The sequence below is a fragment of the Mustela nigripes genome, chromosome 13 (genome assembly GCF_022355385.1).
Source record: "Mustela nigripes isolate SB6536 chromosome 13, MUSNIG.SB6536, whole genome shotgun sequence".
NCBI classification, from domain to species: domain Eukaryota; kingdom Metazoa; phylum Chordata; class Mammalia; order Carnivora; family Mustelidae; genus Mustela; species Mustela nigripes.
This window is the reverse complement of record NC_081569.1, coordinates 32,280,534-32,302,318: the sequence shown is the minus strand read 5'-3', so window position 1 is coordinate 32,302,318 and position 21,785 is coordinate 32,280,534. Positions and strand designations below refer to the sequence as shown.

General features: G+C 50.6%; 1 long non-coding RNA gene across 1 annotated transcript in view; it reads right to left on the bottom strand.

The window, feature by feature from the left end:
• Positions 1-21,785, bottom strand: part of LOC131999207 (uncharacterized) — an 88,455-nt gene that overhangs the window by 8,238 nt on the left and 58,432 nt on the right. Inside the window, exons 2-5 of the long non-coding RNA XR_009399050.1 lie at positions 16,750-16,852; positions 9,469-9,657; positions 8,401-8,500; positions 8,031-8,136 (exon numbers count right to left, since the gene is read on the bottom strand). This is a non-coding gene — a long non-coding RNA (uncharacterized LOC131999207). The remainder of the gene's footprint in view (positions 1-8,030; positions 8,137-8,400; positions 8,501-9,468; positions 9,658-16,749; positions 16,853-21,785) is intronic.

The following is a 21,785-nucleotide window of genomic DNA, read 5'->3' as shown; positions in this document are numbered from 1 at the left end:
GCCCTAGTGGGCCCATCACAGGGGCTGTTGGGTGGATGTCTGCTTTCACGTGGGGAATTCAGACCCCAAAGTTGGCTAAAGGATGGGGCTGGGGCCAGTGAGTGAGCGACTTGGTCAAGACACTTCCCAGATCCTGAAATGTTTATGCTGAAGAAGATTCAATCACACTGAAGAAGCAGGAATCCATGGCTGGCGGGGGGTGGGGGGGTTGTCCCAGGGGCAGAAGTGAACCAAGCTCTGGGCCTCCAGCAGGCTGGAGGCAACAGATGAAGCACAGGCTTCTGGAGGAGAAGGGATGTGCAGGGGGGCCAGCCAGACCCTTCCTGCTAGCAGTGACTGACGGAAGACAGAAAGGAAATGGATCCATCCAAGGCAGGCCAGGCAGCTGGGGTCCTAGCAGGCTTCTGTCTTGGTAGTTTTGTCTGTTGCCCCTCAGAACGAACGACCATCAGTCTCCTGGGGGCCACCCTTAGGATGAGAGGGCACCCTCTCTCCCCTCTTCATGGCACAGTTAGGAGAACACAACATGGTTCCCTGCTTTGTCCATAGCCAGGTGAGCCGAGGGAGGCACACAACTGAATTCAAAATCCTCTATCTGATCCTCATTTTCCTTATTTACACAAACGGAGCCAAGAGTGAGCCCAACGGCACACCCGCATGGTCCAGATGAGGACCCCTTTTCTCTCCAATCAACCAGCTTCGGGTCTAAGGAAGGGGGTCACCTAAGTCCTGCTACAACACCAGCAGCCAGGCTAGACGCTTCGGTGATCTGGAAACATGCAAGCTCATCCTACTGCCACGCCTTTGTCCTCGCTGCTCTGTTCCCCAGCAATACTCCTCCCTTCTCCCTGTCCCCAGACCCAGCCCATCATCCCAGGTCCTGGTCAGATCCTGCTTCCTCTGAGAAGTCTTTTGTCACTCCTCAGTGTCGGGACTGTTCTCCTGCCCACAGCACCAACCACCCTTTCTGACTGGAAGTGGGCTCGTGATGCGTCCTCTAGTGATTTGGCCCCCGATAAAGAAAGAAGGGATGGGAAGGTGAGCCATTCCACACAGACTAAGCAGCGTGAGGCCCCTGTGGGTCTCCCCTGCCCCCACATCTGTAAAATGGACAGGCAAAGGCGGTGTGGGTTGTTCTTGGCTGCCCCAGGCATCACAGTGCTAGGCGAAGCTTCCAGTAAAGCTGGCTGGGAAGGGACTGCAAGGGCGAGGCCAGTAGGCATCTCCATGGAAACCAGTGCCCGTAGGTCGAATTTCCCCCATCTTGACAGGCTAGGGACTCCCAGTCCGAATTAATTTACTTTAAAGAATGCAAAGGTTCTCTCCCATGTAGCCTGGCGCCTTGAGGTTTCTTCCCAACGCCCAGTGCAGTCACCTGCCTTGTCCCACCTCTGGCCCGTGCCCTCTGCTCCTGCCTCCAGGCCAGCACAGAGCTGCATCTCCGCATACCTCCCCACACCTCACAGTGACCCACGCACCTGCGCCGCGAGCGCCTGCCAAGTCACAGAGCAGCCGGTGTTCAATCGCCCTCGAAATACGCTGCATCTCTTACCAGCAAAACTTGGGCAGAGTGGAGGGCGGGGCCTCCCCAGGCCAGCGGGGCCAACAACCTCCCACCGCCACCTGCTGGGTTCGCCTGGCTGGGCACTCCTGCCCATCAGCCGCAGGTGAGGTGCCACCGACGGGAGAGCCACCTGACCGGCCCGGGGCTGGGCCCACACCCTCATCCCAAAACATCCTTATCATTCACTAGCTCGTGACCATGATTATGCCACTTTGCTGCTGAGGAACCAGAAGCGTGGGGCTGGTGCATTCCTTCGTAGAGCAGCATCTGAGCCCCACACAAAGATGGAGGTTTTGCAACCCGTCCTCCGCACCAGGGACTCAGAGCCTGTCATCCCTAACACCCATTTCCAAACTTCTTGCCCTAACTGGCTGTCCCACCACACACCACTTTCCCACCTGCTCCCCAGGAGAGGCTGTTGTCTCTTCCGTATCCCACATGACCTAGGGCTGGGACGTGAGGTGGATCCCCTCTAAGAAGTCCTCCCCCTTCAAATGCCCCAGCTCCTCTGAGTTCCATGCCAACTGACTTTACCTCTCACCACCATCCTTGCGGCAGTGTCACCCACTATCCCCCGGGTCGCACCCTGCATTCACAGCAGACTTAATGGGCCCCTTCGCCCACCGGCTTTCTCTCCGTCCCCATTGGGTGACTTCACGTCCATTTTGAGGATCCATCCAACAGGGAGGCCTCTCCGTTCCTCCACCTGCCTGGCTCCAACCATCCTATCCACCCAGCGGCCATGGGCATCACACCCAGACCTTCCTTACCATCTACACAATACCCACTACAAGCCCCCGATCTGGGACCACCTGCTCCCAGCTATTCTTCCAGACCACTCTCCCTTGGCCTCACTGAGCCCTCCGGCCACCAACCGCCACTGTCTCAGGTTCAATACGCATCGGCTGTGCTCAGGTCCACCCTACACCAGCGTCCTCCCTTCCTTCTACACACTTAGACACCATGCCCAAGCTCAGTGCCCTCCAGCCATGCACCTACGTGATACCTGTACCCTTCTGAAGCGCACCGCTGCAGAAAAAGCAAACTGACTTTCCTCTAAATTCACGGCCTCAAATTTCAAAGGAGCACTGCCGCCGAGCAGCTGCCTTGGCCGCCACAACCCCGTTCTCCCACACAGATGCCCTGTCCTTTCTCCTCTCCCCACACCCCTCGCCACCCCCACCCTCAGGGGTCTCAGGCTTTGCTCAGAAGATAGTAGCAATCAGAACTCCCTCAACCTTCCATCGGGGAAGGGGCATGCCTCCTGCACCTGCACACGCCCCCCTCTGCTCCCTCCCTCCCAAGGAGTGGACGAAGGCCACTACTCTGCCCAAGAGCCCCTGTTCCACATGGGGTCTGGATCCCACCTCTCTCAAGAGTCCAAGACTGGATGTCTCCTCTTTCTGTACCCCATTTCTCCCTGTCCCCCAGGTCACCCTGGACAGGATGCCCATGGTATAATAAACAAGCTACATTCTTCACCACGCCTCTCCCTAGCTCCCATCCTGGTTTTCCTGTTTCCCCTTCACTGCAGAATGTGCTGAAGAATGCTCAGCAGCTCCTGTCTCCATCTCTCACCGGCCATTCTGTGCCCACCACTAGAGCCCGCTCCCACGCCCCTGGCTGGGAACGGACCGGCAGTGGAGCATGGCTAGTGGGCGAGAGCAGGAGGGAAGGGGAGCTCAGGGGCAAAGAAAAGACCCTCACTGGGAAGGGTCTCGGGCTCAATCAAAGACGTTGGATGTTTCCCGTAGCCATCTTCAGATTTGTGTTTTAGAAAGGAAGTTCTGATGGCACTGGGTAGGAGACCGATTAGGAGGACATGGAAGGGGTGCAGAGGAGAACTCAGGGAGGTCTGAGGGGACAGAGGAGGGACGTAGAATCACTATCAGGACTAAGGGGCCAAGCATGTCCATCATCTGGTATGAAACACTCCTTACCCCATGCTATCCCATCATGAAACATACCAGACTGGGTGACCCCGGATTGGTGACCGTCTCTCTCGCCCTCCCCCAGCAGTAGGCACCCTGCTCTCAGCCCCGCCACCACCCTCCCCTCGCAGCTGGCATGTGGTAGGTACACTCCATCAAGGAAAGGGTGGACCACACAGTGGCAAGGCCGGCTGGAGGGGAGCAAAGGGCCGGGCTGTGGAGGTGTAAATGCCAACCTCAGAGCCCAGACTTCGTCCTGTCAATACCAAGGAGCCCCCCAGAGGGCTGCGAGTAAAGCAGGGGCACAGCCAGCTCTGTGTGTGACCTAAGCTCATCCGACAACTGAGGAAGATGAATCGGAACAGGGCAAGACTAAAGGGGAAGACCTGTCTCCAGCCAGCTCAGACCCTCCGGGCAAGGAAAGATGAAGTCTGATCTTGGAAAGAGGACTAAAGAAAGGCCAGTCTTAGAAACACCAAGAAGGGGGGCACCTGGGTGGCTCAGTGGGTTAAAGCTTCTGCCTTCTGCTCGGGTCATGATCCCAAGGCCCTGGGATGGAGCCCCGCATCGGGCTCTCTGCTCAGCGGGGAGGCTGCTTCCCCTTTTCTCTCTACCTGCTTCTTTGCCTGTGATCTCTGTCTGTCAAATAAATAAATAAAATATTTTTTAAAAATAATAAAAGAAATACCAAGGAGGTAAGATTGGCGAGGCAGGATGATAAACGGAAATATAGTTAATCAGTTGGTGGCTCAGGCAGCTGGATAGATGGGGCAGTGGGTGGGGGGGTGGTAATGAACTTCGCGGGGGACGGGGATCGTGTTGAGTTTAAGCTCACCGTGGAGCACTCTAGGGAGAGATGCACTGGTCTGGCAGCTAGGCGTGCAGGTGGGATGCTTAGGGTGGGGAGGCCCAGGGCTAGAGATAGAGACTGGGGATCCCTCTGCCAGGTGAGGCAGTGACCGCAATGGCATGAAGACCAGGGAGTCAGTCACCCAGAAAGGTCATGCCGAGTAAGAAGAGCGGATAGTCCAGGACGGAGCCACGGAGACTGCCTTCCTTTGAAGGTCAGTGGAGAAGGTCAGTGGAGAGAAAGGACCACAAAGAGACAGCCAGGGAAAGAAATCAGGACAGGGTGGTATCCCAGACACCAAGAAGGAAGGTTCAGGAAGGATTAAGGGTCATGGAGCTGGTAGCAGCAGCAGGTCTGGCTTTCACTGGTTTGGCTGCCTGCGGGTCCCTGATGACCTTGCCAAAGCACTGCCATCGAATCAGGGGTGGAGGAAGTCACACTGCTGTGGGTGGGCTAAGGAATACAGAGGCAGCTCGATTCATTAGTTAATAGCTTTGTGATCATCGTTACACTTCCTTCTTCCAAAAAGAAGCAATTTCTCAACTGTAAAATAGAGATGAATATAAATCAAAAGAGAAGCATAGGTAAAGGACTAGAACGAGGGCAGCCACACAGTGCTGGTCAAAACAGGTTCGGTGCACTTGCTTCTCATGTTGACAGGCATATAGCAAATAAAGCTGTTAGAACAGGAAATTAAAATTGACATGCCAACATATACGCCAAAACACTGGAGCTGGGACTCGAACAGATCATCATATAACCGTGTCCCTAGAAGCCGAGTTTGCAACAGCCAAGAAAAGTGGGAGCCACCCAAGCAGCCATCAACAAATGAATGGATAAACAAAATGTGGGACACATGTCCAGGGGAATAGCACTCAGCCTTACAAAGGAAGGAAATCCTGACCCAGGCTGTGACATAGAAGAACCTTGAAGGCATTATGCTAAGTGAAACAAGTCAGTCACAAAAGAGCTAAGAGTGTCTGGTTTCACTAATAGCAGGTGCCTAGACTAGGCAAATTTGAGACAGAAAGTAGAATGGCCGTAGTCAGGGGCTGGAGGTGGGCAGGGTAAGGAGTTCGTGTTTAATGGGCACAGAGCTTCAGTTGGGGAAGAAGAAAAGAATTCTAGAGGCAGGTGCTGTTACTGGTTGCGAAATATGAAAGCACTTAACACCACGGAACCGTACGCTGAGAAATGGTTAAAATGGCAAGTTTCATGTTGCATATATTTTACCACAATAAAAAAAAATGCTCAAAGAGAAGAAGAATATATATTATAGTGTGGGCTAATAAAATGATGGGGATTGAGCATTTCATTATGTTCTGAGCTTCTTGGTAACCAAGACATACGGGGAAACTTTTGAGGCTTGATGTTTAATAAATGGAAAAAGTTACGATGGCAAGAGATTTCAAGTCCACCCACCCCCAGCGCCGGCCAGGACTGGGTCGGAGCAGGCATTTTTGTGAAAGAGTTAGGAGAAGCAATCATAGCATCAAAGACAAAGCAGAATATTGACAACGTTACAAAGACACATTCATCACAGAGCCATTTCTGGTGGTGAGTCTTGAAGAAACATGAGAGAAAAATCAATAAAACCTCACTCAAAAGGTCTTTCCGGTGGGAACAAAGTTAACAAGGTCTAGATGTGAAGATTTCCAAGATGGGACTTAGAATTCCCTAAGAACAAGTGTGTTCAACTTGGTGGTACCTGGAGGACTTCCAGGGGGAGGCATCCATGAGGCAGGTGCCAATCCGCCACCAAGCTCAGTGGAGAGGTCCGCTCAGTGGAGGTGGGGGTATGAACATCAGCAGCACAGAGCTGCTGTCTGTCTAAAGCGTGAGGGTGAGAGCGTGATGGCCAGGGGGGACATGGGAGTTCTAGGAAATGCTGCCCCATGATCACCCCCACTTCCCCAGGGCCCACCCAGGTATGGAGCAGCAGGCAGCAGCTGGCAGCACAAGAGGGGAGCAAGAGCTCATGTCCTCTGACTTTACATCAGCATGTGCCATTGTCCTGGGCCCCTTCTTTGCACCAGAGAAAGGACCCAGTGCTGGATGTCAGAAGGCCTGGGTCAGAATCTCACATCAGCACTTCTGTTGTTGTGCCCTTGGATGACTTACACATAGTCATGCAACCTCAGGATCTCCATCTGTAAGTGGTGACAATAATTTTGCAGTCCCTCTCTTCCCTGCAAGGTTATTGGGAGCAGGAGGGTGACTGAAGAGGGCTTTGGCCCATGCTGATCCATGGCTTCTCTCTCCCTCTTCACCATCTCAAATAGATAGCACAAAGAAACAGTGCCCCACCCCCATGCAAAGGCTGCCAGTCAGGAACTGCCCTTACTGGGGCTATCAGCTGGGATGAGCCACGAGACAGCAGAATGTCGCCTGTAAACCACTGATATGTTTGAGTGACCATGTGTCCATGCCCTACAGCCGATCCTACCTACCAAGGCAACGGGATGCCCTTTCACCAAGCAGGGGAAGCCAGGAGGCTGGCCAGGGGCATGGGAAGATGGTGCTTTGTGCATGGGTTCAACTGTGGCCATTCCACCCAAGGAAGCCTAGAAGCCATGGGATGGCCATCAGCAGGTAGGGTGGACGTGGTGGACACTGTGGGACCCTTGCAAAGGGAATCCTGAAACTAAAAGTAGTGAAGACTTTAACAGTGAGATGACTTCTGGGCATTAAAAAGGGCCTGGGGAAGATCGGGGGTTCCGACGCATGCCCAAATTCGCATGGCACCCAGTGGCCACAGCCAGACCTGAGTGGGACCCTCCCCGTGTGCAGCCCAGGGTGTTTGACACAGGACAGTCTACAGTGCTTGGCCTTGCATGACGCTGTGGGGACATGCTGGCAGAATCCCGTCAGACACATCAGCTCTTAAAACCACAGCCTGGATGGCTGTGCTCAGCAATCATGTGTTTAAAAAGCAATAAGACTAAATGCTTTTCCGTTTCCCCTTTGAGAGACCATGTATGATAAATGATAGGCAATTTCATGGTTGGAGTTTCAATTTCCGAAAATATTAGTGCTATTCCCCAAGCTCCACTTCCAAGATAAATTCTTTTTGGCAGCCTCCTCCGTTGTCTCCTAATTCCCTGATTCTGAGCATGTTTGGAAGTCTGGTGTAAATTTCATGGGCTCAGCCCCAGCATCCCACCCGGCCTGGTGTGCCCTGGAAAGGGGTAATCCACCTGCCCCTTTGGCAGGTTCTTTCACATTTGCTTCAAGTCCCTGCGTATTTACAAGTACCTCCGGGTTTCCCAGCCCTGTGCTAAGTATTATTATGGTGGTTGTAAGGAAGCTACAATCAACCATTCAATCAACAAATACTAATGGTGCATCTGGTCTCTTCAAGCTCGAAGCAAGAAGATTAACTTGCTGTCTAGTGCCCCTCTAACACCTTGTACTGGTTCCACTGTCTCCATTTCATTGCTAGGAAAACTGAGGCTCAGGGTAACCTCATAAAATTAGTGTGGACTACTCAGTAGACAGGGTGAGATGAGAGACAATGAACATTTACTGAGATCCTATGACAGTTCAGGCTCTGGGCTGAATGCTTATCCAACCCTCAGCATAGGAGGCTAAGCTGTTTCTCCTCCTAAAACTCAAAGTAGGTAGGTGTTATTATTCCCATTTTATAGATGTGGAAACTGGGGCCCAGAGGGGCCAAACAACTTACCCAGAGATTCTCATCCTACTGGACCACACTGCCTCGCCTGATATCACAAGGCCAGATGGTGTCCCAACAGCCATCTTCAAACCATGGGAGAATCCCTGTTTAAAAACTTCAAAACAACAAGCCAGTCAGTAGGAGACCAATCTTCCATTGCCCCGCCCCTTTACCTCTCATTCCTCACTACCCTCTGCTTGCGCTAACCCTAGTTCCCCTCCTAAATTTCTCAGGCTGGTGTCCTCAGTGTATCACCAACACCTAGGCCCATTACCTGCTTTCTCTCATGCTGTCATCCTCTCTTCTCCACCAAATCCTCTTTATCGTGGCTCAGCTTGGATCCACATAACCACCTATTTTCTCTCTACCATTTACTCACCCTTTAGAGGGCCTCTCTCATGCCCAGGATGACATCTCCTTCTCCCATAATCTCACAGATTCTTATCAAAAGACTGAGCACAAAGCAGGTATTCCAAAACCTTAAGGAAAACATAGAGGCAAGATTAAAATGAAATGGGGCAAAATGAGACTAGATCTCTCAGAATAGAGCAAGGGGAAGGAACTGCAACGGAACGCAATAGAATAGAGCCAAGAAGAAGAGTGCGGTTCAGATGGAAAGAAAGGTGTGTGTGTGGGGGGGGGGGGGGGGGACAGAATAGACTAGAACAGCATGGAACAGAATAAAAGTGGATGGAGACAAGACAGTTAGAACTAGACCAGGACAGGCTGGAACAGAATCAACCAGGACGGAACAGATGAGGTCAGAACAGACTGGAACAAGGTAGAACAGACTAGAACAGGGTAGAATAGGGTTCACCAGAAGAAAACGGAGTAGGAAAGACTCAAATGGGTCTGAACAGAAGACAGTGCAGTAGACTAACAGCTACAGCCCTCTGTTAGACAACTAAGTGAAACAAAATTCAGTCCATCCATTCAATACATATATATCAGGTGCTAATCTGGGCTAGGTAATAAAAAAAAAAAAAAACAGACATGGTCCCTTCCCTCCCAGAACATACTGTCCGGTGAAAAGGGGGAAAAAATAAGACATACAGAAACATTAATAAATACATAATCACAAATTATGAATTTCTATGAAATACCATGAAAGAATGGGCAGGAGTCCATGATGAAGAACAACAGGATGAAAGTAATAATATTAATAATAAGGAGGTCAGGAAAACTGAGACCTAAAATTGAGGAGGTACCTGAGACACTCGGAGAACTAGGGAAAAGGACTCTAGGCAGAGGGAAGAGTAAGTACAGAAGCCCAGAGGCAGGAAGGCATTTGGCCTGTTCTGGGAGCTGAACACTCAGTGTGAACAGAGTTCAGGGTGCAAAGCCCAGGATGACAGGACAGCTGGGGAAGAGACAGGCATAGGCCGATGTCATGGTGGGGGGAGGGGTTGGATTTCATCCTAAGAAGCCTCTAAAGGGAGTTTCATACCTCCTCCTCGGGTGGTGTCAAGGAATGACTTAGGGCAGGGGGACCAGCAGGCATCTTCTGAGGTCATCCGGGTCATGAGGCTGGCGGCTTGGTGCAGAGGGACAGCCGCACCAGAGTGGGAGAGACTCAGCCGACTGGAGAAACATTCTGAAGGTAAGCCCAGACCCCAGACTTGCAGAGGTTTTGGACCTGGGGTGGGCAGAAAGGGGGATCTGAAGAAGCCGCTGGGGTTTGGCTTCTCTTTTCCGAGGTGAAGCTGGGAAGAGATGTTCTGGGAAGGAAAAATCAAGTTTCCTTTCAGGAATCCCGGGGTTCAGATGCCTGGGTCATGTCCAGATAGAGATATCAAGTAGATCTGGACATACAGGCCTGGAGATCTGAGGAGAGTCTGAGCTGGAAATATCAACTGAGGAGTTGTCAGCATATAAATACTGTGAAAATCATAAATGCAGGGGTGCAATGCAGAACTCTATCAAAGCACGTTCCGTGGGCTCCTGGCCCTGGAATCCCTCTGGGTGCTTGTTGAACGTACAAGTTGCTGGGCCCCCTGGGGCCACCGAGACAGAGCCTTGGGGTGGGGCTCCGGAGCCCACATGGGTAGCAGCCACCCTGGAGTGTTTGCATGCTGTCTAACATGTGCAAAACCCCGGTCTACAGACAGAACAGAGGGCACTACCTCTCTCACTGAGAAACATGGTTATTTGCCCCTGAAGAGGGAAAACCCAGCAAAGGTGACAGAGAGGGAGTAGCCAGAGAGACAGGAAGAATCGGGGGAGGCTGGCGTCTCACCTAGACAAAACTAGATAAACTAGTTTCGGGGAGAGATGAGAGGATATCAGGACATGTGGTCAAGTGGGCCCCACTCTGCTACGCCCGGGAAGCACGGGACAGCCCCCACACCCCGTGTGGCAGGGCTCACGCCTCCGGGCAATGCTGGGCCCCAGTGGAGTGGGGCGAGAACTGAACAGGCCAGAGGAGGACACTTAGATGACAAAGTGGGGGAGTGGAATGGGCCATAGCAAGATCTGTTGCCAAATCAATGAACGTTTGGGGACAGATCAAATTTCACACGTGATTTTTATCCCCTCTGGTAGCCGCCCCAGGAGGCCTCTGGCTGGGGGAAGCGGACATGCTGGTGGTCAGGTGGTTCTCTCCAGGTCCCAAGATGGCTTCCTTTTCCCACTTTCCTCTCACAGGAGTCAGTAGTCCTCTCCCAACCCTGAGAAATCACCCTGATACCCCAGCCCCTTACCCCAGGCTTGTCCCAGCTGCTGTCTCTCCCCTCTCCAACCAGAGCCCTTAACAGGCCGCAACCAACTGGTGTAGGAGCTGGAGGCCCCCTCCCCGCTGCACCCCCGGGGACCTCACCTCCAGGAGTGAGTTGCTGAGGCCGCCATTTCTTACACACACAAAACAGGGTGACAAGACGTCACTTCCTGGCATCCCAGGGGTCATCCTGACCACTGGCCAAGCTGCTGCCTGGTGGAGCCAGAGCCCTGAACCTCAACAGGGAGAGGTTATGAAATGGGCACCTTTTGAAAGACACATTCAACTTTCACATTCATAAAACAGAAACTGGAAACCTATGGCTTTCATAACGCAAACCTCAGAAAGCAAGCCAGCAACATTTCCTTGTTGGGGAGGTTCCTGAAAACAAACAGAGATTTTCAACTGGGGACAAACTGCTGGGGGATCTTTCAGAATCCAAGTTGGTGAGATGTTTACATTTTTCGAAAGGTTAAACATTATGGGAAGGCGGTGACAGGAGTGAGTCCCCCCAACCCACCAACCTCCACTGGCTTCCCCTAGGTCTGAATCCGATTCTGTTACAAGTGTACTCCCCCAGCCCACGTCCAGGAAGGGCCACACACCTCGGAAGACCTGAGGAGCCCCTGTCATCCATCTGGAGGCAAATTCCTGGCAAGGAGCAGCTGGGAGAGACTTCACAGAAGTCCCTGAACCTCTCAAGAAGAATCTGCAGCAGCAGAGGGATTTTCCCCAGGAGAGCAAACGACAACAGAGCGCCTGTTTGTTTTCGATGCAGGAAGGAGCCGGAACATCTGCTCCAAGAAGCCACTTGAAAGATAATCAGGCAGCAATGTTGGCAAAACAGCTGTGTGGCAGGCAGGGAAGGGGGCGGCCAGGAGCTGGGAGGGTGGGGGGAGTGGGAGGAGGGAAGCTAATGTCTGAGCTAGGCGGGCAGCCACGGGCCCAGGACCCCTGCTCGGGCAGGGAAAGCCCCGCCCCTGCCCCGCCCCCGGCCCTGGCCCCGCCCCCAGCGCTCAGGGCTCGCTCTCTCGCGGAGAGCAGCTCATCTGGGTGGGGGACAGGAAGGGGGAGACGGGGGCGACGGGGGCGGGGGGAGGGGGGGTAACGTGTCGCTCTGCTGAGGTCCCGGATTGGATGGTCCTCCTGAAGAAATGCTGGGTTTGTTCCAGATTTCCTGCAGGAGTCAACTCAAATTTATAGGATGAGCCTGACACTGTTGAATGTTTCCTACACCTGTGGCCCTGGGAAGCCTCTAAGGTTAAAGAAATCACATGCTCGCGCCTTTTTGTTCCAGAAAAGGCCATTGCAGTTCAGTACCATCCTTTCCCGCATGACTTCGATGGGACTCAACTCTGCCCCCTTGTTAACCTGTGACAGAGCAGACACAGTTCCTCCGAATTCCCATTCTTTGTCTCGTAAAGGAGGAGCTACTGAATCAGTAGCTACTAAATTTCACGTGTGATTTTTATCCTCTCTGGTAGCAACCCCAGAGGCCTGTGGCTAAGGAAAGCGGACATGCTGGTGGTCAGGCGGTTCTCTCCAGGTCCCAGGATGGCTTCCTATTCCCACCTTCTTCCCACTAGAGTCAGTATCCCTCTCCCACCCCTGAAAATCACCCTGAGGTCCCAACTCCCTCCCTCAGGCTTGTCCTGTTTTGTCCCCCCTGGTCAAATAGAACATTTTATCAACTAAACAGTCAAATTCCTTTCATCTGCCTCAGCCCCCACCAAGATGTGAAGCTCCCTCAACCAGAATACAGCCCTTCCTTAACTGCCCCTTGGGCTGGGCTCAGGGAAAGGCATTCTCCTCTGCACTGTGCCTTTGAGTCAAGTCCATCCTGAATGAAGTCGTGTTGGCTCTTTGCCTACAGGAGGTGAAGGTCCTCCGATCACCTCCTGCAGTCCAGCTTGCTCAGTGCCTAATGTGACACCCCACGAACCACTCTTTGGGACTAAGAAGACACGAAACCTCCGAAGACCCAGGATTCTATCTGCCACTCACCTAGAGGACAAAGAAGCAAGTCACTACTCAGTGAGCTCATACTGGGAATTGAGCTCTGCAGGGTTTGGCTTGACAACCCCTATGCCCAGGGCCAGGCAGGGTGGGGGTCCCTCAGGCCAGTGCCTGCTCACTTTTCTTTCCAAAAAACTGTTCAAGTAACCCAAAGAAAGGCAATAAAAAGAGAATGGAGAAACGCAGAACAGAGATAAGAAACAGAAAAAAAAAAGATAATTCAAGATATATATATAAATTCTATTCTATTTCTATATACTAGCAATGAACACATAGACAGCAATATGGTAAATACAATACCACCTGTAATTGCTCCCCCCAAGAAGGGATACTTAGAGTGTAAATAAAATAAGAGTTATAGGCTGAAACTATATAGTGTGGATGAAAGCAATCAAAGATAATAAATGGAGAAACATGCTGTATTCGTGGATAGGAAGACTCACCCTAGTAAAATTGTCAATTCTTCCAAACTGATTACAGATTTAACACAATTCCTATCGAAATCCCAGCAAGGTTTTTTTTGTAAACAAGATTATTCTAAAATGTATAGGAAAAGACAAAAAAAAATGAAAACAGCTAAGACAGTGTTTAAAAAGAAGACTAAAATGGGAAGAATCAAATTTCAGGCTTAGGTGCTCACTGTAATCAAGACTGGATAGCTATGGCAGAGGGAGAGCCAGCCAGATCAATAGTACAGGTCAGAGAACCCAGAAACAGACCCGAGCAAGTATGCTCAATTGATTTTGATGAAGGGGCAAAAGCAGTTCAATGCAGTAAAGGTAGCCTGTCCAAGGGCTGGTGTTGGAACCCACAGGCTTGCTGGGTTGGCTTTCAGACTCCCCTGTGTTTTTGGAGAACCCAAATAATGCATGAAGCAAAAAGAATATAAGGAACCCAAGGCGATTCAGTTGCTATACAAAATTAAGGGGCAGTGGGAAGGGGAGGAGGAAGGAGAGCGTGCGGCAGAAAACACCTGATCTTGAGAAGAGAGCTGGTGGGAAAGCGTCAGGTGTGTTTAGATGGGGGGAGGCTGTGGAGCTGCTACAGGGCCAAGAGGATGGAAGGAAAGACAGGAAAGACAGTGGAATTTTAAGGAGGGTCAAAACGTGGATTTCCGGGGTGCCTGGGTGGTTCGGTGGGTTAAGCTGCTGCCTTCAGCTCAGGTCATTATCTCAGGGTCCTGGGATCGAGTCCCGCATCAGCCTCTCTGCTCAGCAGGGAGCCTGCTTCTCTCTCTCTCTCTCTCTCTCTGCCTGCCTCTCAGTCTACTTGTGATCTCTGTCTGTCAAATAAATAAAATCTTTAAAAAAAAAATGAATTTCCTTTAATGCCCTGTCAGAGATCCAGTAAAGACTTAAATCGGCTTTATTGTATTTTCTAATTTTTTAAAGATTTTATTTATTCATTTGAGTGAGAGAGTAAGTGAGAAGCGGGGGTGGGGAGTGGGAGCCGAGAGACAAGCAGGGGCAGGGAGCCCATGGCGGGACTGGATCCCGGAACCCTGGGATCATGACCTGTGCTGAAGGCAGACCTTGACCAACCGAGCCACCCAGGTGCCCTGTGTTTCCTAGATTATGGTTTAACGTGATGGCACAGTGAGACTGGGCACTGTGGGGCCTGACCTTATACTAGAGTTATGCATTCTTCTCACCACCCTCTCCATCAGCTCTGCAGAGAAGCCACGCTGTGGAGTGGTGAACAACACGGGCCACGCCCCTCCAGGCTGGGCGTAGACCCTCAGAGGCACCTACCCGCAGATCATGCTCCCATTCAGCTCTTTACAGTCCTCAAGGGTGGCACAAAGACATCCAGTTGGTGGTGGGGAGCCCTTTCTTGGCAATGTTAGTGATTAAAAAGTGACACAACAGATGGGTTCTTTAGGAAGGCCAATTAGGTAGTGATGTGCAGAATAGGTTGATGAGGGGAGAGATTGAGCACGTGCACAGGTGAGCATTGTGCCCCCCGACACAGTGTCTGGGACAGAGTATGTTCTTAGTAAATATTTGACTGAGAGCTGGCCCAAGATTTGCTGATGTGCGCTAGGATAAAGGCAACAGAAATGGAAAAGAATTGACGGGTGTGAATGCAGGGCTCTTAAAGAGGACATGACCACCAGATCTCGGGCACTGGAGCCTGGAGAGACCTTTGGCTGCAGTAAGAAGGGAGAGAGACCAGGCATGGACAGATGACCACAGTGTGGGGTCCTCTGAGTGGGTGGTGCTGTTGGGCTAGCTGAGTAATGCTATCCAGTGGGTGGGTAGACATGGGGTGCTGGGGATCCTTCCCACCGAGATGACTTCTGGAGCAAGGGAGGCAGAATGAGAAAGTTCCTGGCAGACCACACAGCCCCCTTTGCACTCTGTGAAGGGAGCAGGAGAAGTTTCCAGTCCTGCCATCACCCATGTGTCCTCCCTCCTCCTGTCCAGTCCCCAGGAGAACGAGACCCCCGAGAGGTCAAATACAAGGGTTCCTCACATGACATCTGTGCCCAGCGACAAAGCAAGCACCTCTGCACTGCTCCCCGAAACTTCTGTTCTCTAAGCTCAGGTACCCCAGCCCTGGACACCCCACCCATCCCCATCCCTTCCCCCACTCTTTGTTCTCTCCCTCCTCTATTCCCTCCGCTGTCTGCATTCCCCTCCCTCCTCCCCACCTCTGTTCTCGCCTTTAGCCTTTCGGCTTCTCTCTGCTTCTGCCCCCTTCTTTTCTGCTCTCTCTGTGCTCACACAAATTCCACAAGCACGAGTCAATTTTAAGAGACCAAGAACTAACTCAGGGAGACTCGTGCAAAGGGCTCTAGCTGACTGGCGTCCACAGGCCTCCTTGGCCCCCTTCAGTGGGTGATATATTACAGAAATACATTAAGGGGCCGTCCCGCTGACAGCAAGCTAAGGTACTATGTCAAGGTACCAGCCCTGGGATGATGTACGTCCCCCATAGATCAGGACACCATCGCTCTGATTACACTTCAGCACTGCGTGTCGGAGCACCACGGGGCTGTGATGGACGGTGGAGATCCATCACCAGCCGATGGCCCATTCCCAGCCCAACATTCATAATCAGAGGTGATTTAGGGGCCGTGCTGGGATACCTCCCAAGATGCACACACAGCAAAACTGGACTCTTTCCTTTCCACTGAGAGAAGTTTAGGGAGAGAAACACTTGTAGCCTATAACGTCAAGGCCAAGGGTTCGGGAATCAGACAGCCCTCCCCGACTTTTCCATTTAAAAGCTATTTGACCTTGGGGCACATTTTCCTCCCTCCTGGAGGTCATTGCCTTGCATATAAAATGAGGGTGATGATACTGTCCTCCCCGGATTCGAGTGAAGCTCCAATAACATAATATAGGTAAAGCATGAAGCACAGTTTCAAGGTCCTGGGACCACCCTTCTACCCCCTGACCTGTTCAGGGTGCACACAGCAGCTGCAACCCCCAGTCTCCTACACACACTCTTCACCTGCACCCCCTTTCCCTTCACCTCCCTCCTTCCATCCCTGATGGCTCTGTGGCCAGCGGGGCAGGTCCCCAAGGACACCCATCTCAGGTCAGCCATTCAGCCTGACTTTCAGGATTGCCCATCAATCCTCTCCCCACTCATTCTTCATTCAGTTGGTAGGTGTCGAGCACCCACTAGGTGCCAGACCCTGTTCTAGGCACTGAGGACACAGAAGTGAATGAAACAAATGAAAACGCCTGCAGTCACGAGTCAACTCCCTTGCGTCCATCAAGTAATCTGTCCGTCTTGGGGTAGGAGCCCTGCCTGAGGGCCCTGTGAGCACAGCCTTGACCCAGACAGACTAGGAGATGACCGTGACTTTTAACCATGCAAGGAGAATGGCATCATGACAGCTTTCTCGGGGACCGTGGCTATTCCTTCCCTCCTCTGATCCCGAGCTGCTGAAGCCCAGAGAGGGATGGTAAGTGACCTAAGGTCACACAGGGGGCGTCAGGTTGAGTCAGGGCTGGAACTCAAACTCCTCAGAACTTTAAAGTTTACCTTTAGATCTTAATTGCGCAGCATCCCATCTTCCTTGTCTCTCAGGTAAAGGAGCCCCTGGATTCCTGTCCTTAGGCAAATTCCACCTCCCTGGAGAGAGAAGCTACAGGTGCATGAAGAATTAGAACTTACATCACGCCAACATGGGATACCTCATTCATCCTCCCATGGCCCCGGGGCGTGGTGGGGGGCAAGCACCCCATGATTCCATTTTATAGTTGGGAGGACTGAGGGCAGGAAATCGGGTCACAGACTCTGTCAGTTTGGCCTCTTCTCCACACTGCATACAGAGGAGTAGAAAACTGAGTCACTGCACACAACACACACACACACACACGCGCACACACACACAGCTTCATTTTTAATATTTAACCATATTTTTAGTATGGTAACCATATTCCTGTATTTTTAAATTTTTTTTTTTTAGATTTTATTTATTATTTGACAGAGAGACACATGAGAGAGAGGGAACACAAGCAGGGGGAGTGGGAGAGGGAGAAGCAGGCTTCCTGCTCGCAGGGAGCCTGATGCAGAGCTCAATTCCCGGACCCCAGGATCATGACCTGAGCTGAAGGCAGATGCTTAACGACTGAGCCACCCAGGCGCCCTTAAATATTTGTTAAAGATTTGATTTACTTATTTGAGAGAGACGGAGGGAGATCATGAGCCCTCGGAGGGACAGAGGAAGAGGGACAAGCAGACTCCAGCTGGGATATGACATGAGCTAAAGTCAGATGCTCACCTGACTAAGCCACCCAGGTGCCCCTTAAATATCGTTTGATATATGCTTTTTAAAAATGTATTCTACAACAGGGGCGCCTGGGTGGCTCAGTGGGTTGAGGCCTCTGTCTTCGGCTCAGGTCATGATCTCAGGGTCCTGGGATCGAGCCCCTCATTGGGCTCTCTGCTCAGTGGGGAGCCTGCTTCCCCCTCTCTCTCTGCCTGCCTCTCTGCCTACTTGTGATCTCTGTCTGTCAAATAAATAAATAAAATCTTAAAAAAAATGTATTCTACAACATAAATACATGCTATTTATCAACGCTTTGTTATCATAGGTCTTAATGATTTCTAATATTCAGGTCTGATAAATAAAATTGAGATGAATATTCTGATACTGTCTCCAGGGTTTTCTTCCAACGGATTCCTAGAAGTAGAGCAGTTGGATCAAAGCTATGAAAACTGAAATTCTTCTGGAAAGATTGTGCCAATTTATGTTCCAATTTTGTCACCTGGTCGCTAACATTTACGCAGCCAGCAACAGCAACATCCATCCCAACAATCAGACAGGTGAAAACAGAATCTTGTCTTATTTTGCATTTCTTTGGCAAATAGTAAAATGAAATATTTTTTTTCATACATTAGCCATTTGTACATCCTATTTCATGAATGTTCCTTGCCAAATTTTCTACTGAGATGTTAGCACCTTTTTTTTTTAAGGCTTTGTAAAAGCTCTTTATACATCAAGGCCATTAACCTTTTTCCATATCTGTTGCAAATATTTTTCTCAGTTTGTCGCTTCCTTTTTCACTTTTGCAGTTTCTTCTTAAATACCTATCAGGAGGTTTAGGGTAGGCAATTGCTTTTGTCATTTCTTCAATTGTTTTTGAGCTTAAATGGATGTTCTCTAATTTAAATGTTCCCTTGTGTTTTCTTCTATTGTTATGGGTTTCTTTTGTCTCCTGCTCTCATTATTTGAAATTTCCTTTAGAAAAAGGTATAAATGACTGTCTCCCAAGTAGTCAGTTTTCTCAACACCCATTGTTAATCCGAGTATTTCCTACTGATTTGTAATGCTTCCCTTGAACTCGTGTTGCTTTTATGCCTGTAGTAAAGTTGGTTTTACAGTTATCCATTATGTCCTCTTGATGCCCCGTGTTCCTGGAGCTCGTACATTGACAGGGACAGTTGCTCTACCTTTAAAATAAAACTTAATATTGCTAAGCAAGCCATGCCTCCTGTTCTTAAAAGTACGTGAGCTATTTTTAGTTTGTTACTTTTTCAGACTCATTTTAGAGTTGTCTTGTCAAATTACCAAATGTTTCCATTGAGATTCTTACCATATTTTTGCCAGATCAACATATTAATTCAGGAAAAATAAATGTCTTTTCATTGTTCCTTTTTCCCCCAAAGCCAGTTGTGTTCTCCACTTACTTGAAAGTTTTCTTACACAAAACTAATAAAGTTTTGTGGCTTTGTTCATGAAAGTTCCACCCCATCCTCATGGAGAATCATTCAGAAGTAGATTATGTTTTTGTTTGCTTTTATCTTCCAACTGGTTATTGTGGGTATGCAAGGAATTGGTTTTTGTATATTCATCCAGGGAGGAGGATATATCTGTATATTATTGGGAAGAAAATATCCTCACCAGCAATGTTCCCAATGATGAGTCACAGGAAACCCAGGGAGAGCAAAAGAAGAGCTGTTCCCCCCCAGAGACTCAGCCCATCCATCACTCTGGACAGGGGAATAAGCAGCAGGCGCGGTGATGCCCAGGCCTCTGGCAAACTCTTAGAAGTGCTATACACACATTTTATTGTGCCTTTTAATCTCAGAATGAGGCCAAAGGAAGCTGTTGGTGGATCAGGCTGTGTCTGAGTGTGAGTGGGGGACTGGGGGCCACACATCCGGCCAGGAGAGCCCGTGTGCACACAGGGGCTGCCTGAGTCCTGCCCCACCTGCCCTTGAACCATGGATGCTGAGAACAAGGAGAGACACTCAGGGATCATGGGGCTCATGGGCTGGCCAGACACCGGCTCCTAGGAAGGGCTGCGGGAGGGAAAGGGTTTTTACCCCTGCGTACCGCCCACACTGGAAACGTTGTGTGCCCCCTGCGCCAGCCCTCTACTCCCGCCCACACCCCCTTTGGACTATGGAACTTTTGCTTCTGCGTTTTGCTGAAGTACATATTTATATGCTCTCATGAAAGAGTGTATTGGGCAGAGGAAATGGAAAACTTGGGGCCTGATTCATACTTAGCAGTACTTAGAAAGCCCCAGAACAGCCCCCATGGTGGGGATCCACCCACCCACCCAGCTGCCTCATGATGGACGTCCCAGTTTGCTAATGGTGGCCTTGTGGATGACATAGCCATGGGGAAGCCCTGTGGCATGGCCCTCCTTATTGTAGCCATAAAGGCTCAGATTTCAACAGAGCCTTGGACCCCAGATGTCAGTTACACAGAGGTTTCCAAGTGCTTTTTAAGCAATGGAAATCTTTTTTTGATTAGAAGCCCTTATGAAACCCTAGTCATTAGAACAGATATAAATGGAACTGCCTTCAGTTGCATGGGGGGAAAAAGTCCTAAATCTCCCTACACAAGCATGCATGTGTGTGCGTGTGTGCGTGCTCTCTCTCTCTCTCTCTCTCTCACGCGCACATACACACACACACACACATACACTTGGAATCAAGTGTGTCATCCTGCGAAGGCACCGGGGACATTCCTACACACTGCTAGGATGGTGCCAGACACAGACCTCTTTTTAAGGGTGGGGAACTGAGGCCCAAATGGAAAACAACTCTGTATGAACATCAAGCAGCATCTTAATGGTGGATGTAGGGCTGGAATCCTGGCGTTGCTTGTCATCCCAAGACCAGTGCAGAGACAGAAGGGCTGTGCTCATGGAGTTTAACTTGGGAGTCGGGGAGTGATGAAGAAGCACGACTAAGGGCTGTCAGGATGTTCACTTGGATAGCGTGGTCTCGCCTGGAGACCTGCTCCTAATCACAACACTTGTAAGAATGCACTGGAGTCCTGAGTTACTCATGGAATCAATTAATCCAGGCGAGCTTGAGAGCCAAGGGTCAAGGCTCCAGCTTCTGCCCTGGGTGTCACTGTGCCAGGGACCTTGGGCCAACGACTGTCTGACTTGAGTTTGACTCATGATCTCCGGGATCCCTTCCAGCTTCCGTGCTCCACATCCAGCCAGTGCATGAAGCTTTCTGACCTACAGCTGATGCAAGAACTCCTTTAAGGAGCCAAAGGTCTCTATTTGGGGAGTGACCTCAAAGAGCAGATGGAGGAGTCTGAAGATGGGGGTGGGGGGGGAGCAAGGCTGCTAAGGCCATTGCGGGGGTGGGGCAAAGCCACCCTACTCTGTAGGAAATGAAGAAAGAAACGGGATTACTCAGAATGAGGAAAGAGAGAGAATCAGAGAAAGGGGGGAAATTGGAGAGCAGAAGATGGTACAGAGCTGTGAATGTCTGGAGTGGTGCATTGGCCAAAGAGACACTTTAAGAATGGAAACACCTGCTGTTGAACTTGAAGTTGTTTGCAATGATGTGATGTAAATCCTTCCTTTATTCCCACCCCCATCCCACCCTATGTCTTCAAATCAGTCTGTCTCACTCATGAATGCTTTGTGCCAGTGAGCTGTTCCACGGAAAATGAGAAGAGACTGAGATGCCCATCTGGGTGTGAGGAACCTGAGGCAGCAGGATCGGAGGCTATGTGTCCCCTAAAAAGTCTCAGAAACCTCAGGGTCCCTAAGTCTCCACAGAGAAGGAATTTTCAATGGTCTAAGTACATCTCACCTGGATTCAAGAGGCAGAGAAGCTCTCACATAACACATAAGCTGATTTCAGTCTTATAAAATACTTGTGTTATACCTATCACATGTCCAACCATGAGCTCTGGGCTGTAGGAACCCCAAGACACAAAAGGCAGGAGTCGTGACATTTCACTGTGTCTGATCAGGACCTCAGGAGCAGATGAAAGACAGAGGTTCCCCAGTCTAATGCCATACCCTTTGACTCAGCAGGACTTTGACAGGCCCTGGGATGTGCTGATGACATGATCCCAGCCCTCAAGGAGCTTACAATGTCATTGGCGACTTAAGTAACAGGATTCACTCTGGCCTTCTTCTGGTCACTATTGGTCAAGAGTGGTTCCTATTAGTTCCTGTTGGTCAAGAGTTCCCAGGCCAAGCAGAGAACAACCAGTCACAACGGAGATCCATAAGTCTTTACCTCAGATCTCAGATGGCCAACATCACTGGCAGAGCAGCTCTTCTCTGCCACTGTGAGCCCAGGGGAAT